The sequence below is a fragment of the Apis dorsata genome, unplaced genomic scaffold, assembly GCF_000469605.1.
Source record: "Apis dorsata unplaced genomic scaffold, Apis dorsata 1.3 scaffold_279, whole genome shotgun sequence".
In the NCBI taxonomy this organism is placed as follows: Eukaryota; Metazoa; Arthropoda; class Insecta; order Hymenoptera; family Apidae; genus Apis; species Apis dorsata.
The window spans coordinates 265843-267390 of record NW_006263555.1 but is presented as its reverse complement, the minus strand read 5'-3'; the positions used below and the strand labels follow the sequence as shown (position 1 = coordinate 267390).

The 1548-nt window shown below is 33.2% G+C and overlaps 1 long non-coding RNA gene across 1 annotated transcript in view; it reads left to right on the top strand.

Moving 5' to 3' along the window:
• Positions 1-345: 345 nt before the first annotated feature.
• The window catches only part of LOC102671811, a 4395-nt gene continuing 3192 nt past the window's right edge, over positions 346-1548 (top strand). The window contains exon 1 of the long non-coding RNA XR_421960.2: positions 346-1251. This is a non-coding gene — a long non-coding RNA (uncharacterized LOC102671811). The remainder of the gene's footprint in view (positions 1252-1548) is intronic.

Sequence of the window (1548 nt, the reverse complement as noted above, 5' to 3'; positions counted from 1 at the left end):
AAAAACTTTCGTTACGAGTTATTAACAAAAAAATACCGAGCAATCACAGAGCAAGTTGGCACAAGTCCAAGCAACACACGAAGCAATACACGATCGAAGATGTATTGAATATTATATTTTTGATACAATTTGATATATATTTCATATCGATAAAATATTTGTATTCATATATTATGATCAGCCAGTGTTTTTTGCAAAGGAAAATATTATTTGAATCTTCAATTTACGGATGTTTCAACATTTTTGGGACACCTTATATATATACATCCAAATTTATTTTCTTTCTTTTATTTAACGCTTATAGAGGTATATAAGAAATATCAGTAAACTTAGTTAGTTAATATAAAAATTTTGGAATTTTCATACTTCCAAACATTGTAATTTTAAATACGAATTAACGTTTTTCGATGGATGGCTACAATTCCCTTTTTATCCTCTTTTACATCCACTAGCTTTTCAAAGGATGTGGACGCTTCTGGCAAAAACATCTCTTCAATTAAGTGATGTAATTAACCGACGGATAAAGAAGAGAAGGGACAAAGAACATGGAAATGTTTATGTTTACATTTCTCCTTTAAAATTTAGACTTTAAACGAATTAGTTTGATTCTTATCTTGTGAGAAAATTGCTCAAATGTTTCACCTTTTTTTACAGTTTTTCGCGGAAGGTCAAGAAGGACAAACATAATCCCGTCCATTCCGTATGTGGCCAGAGACACCTGCATTGTCATTGTCAAGTGGTGGATCGCATCCTGGACTAACCCTGGAAAACATTATCAAGAGTTTTTACTATTTTAATCTCTAAAAAGAAACCGTCTTAAAATTCTCGTACGAATTTTTAAGAATCCATCGTTTCACATGGACGAATAATAAAGATTATTTTTCGAAGAATAAATTTCGAAAGAAGAAACATTTTCAACATTGAGAAAACAATGATGAACACGAAGGGAACACAATAAATAGATATCTTGATAAAAGTACAAGCGAAATAGAAGGATATGTCCTGTGAGAAGGCATCGAGACGTCTCAAGTTCTTGCTCGGCAAGGCAAGGAGATTTGGTTTGAGCACAGACGAGATTGTCGACTTGCCAGCGGCCAAAAGATTACTGTCCACCTGTGTTACTCCCTTCTCCACCGTATGGACGATCTTGGCCATGCTTGCCTTAATTCTCGGTGGTGGCGCTGTCCTAATCTTCTTCTGCGCTCCCTGCGCCGCCAAGAGCAGAACGTGATCGTCCATAGTCTGCACAAGGTAATCGTTTTTTTTTTTTTTTTTTTTTTATAATTATCACAAACTTCGTATAACAATCGCATCTGTTGATTCTGACAAATTTTCATTATTCTTAATTGACAACAACGCTTAATTGTTCGATATGAATTATCTCGATGTATTATTTCGATCGAAACAAGGAAAGAAAAGAAAAAAATAATAGAGAAAATAGATTATCCAATATGATAAATAAGATAATATTGGAATTAATTAGGGAAAGTTAATATTGATATGGAAAGAGATACAAGAAACGTGTATTGTATATATACACGTCCGTTT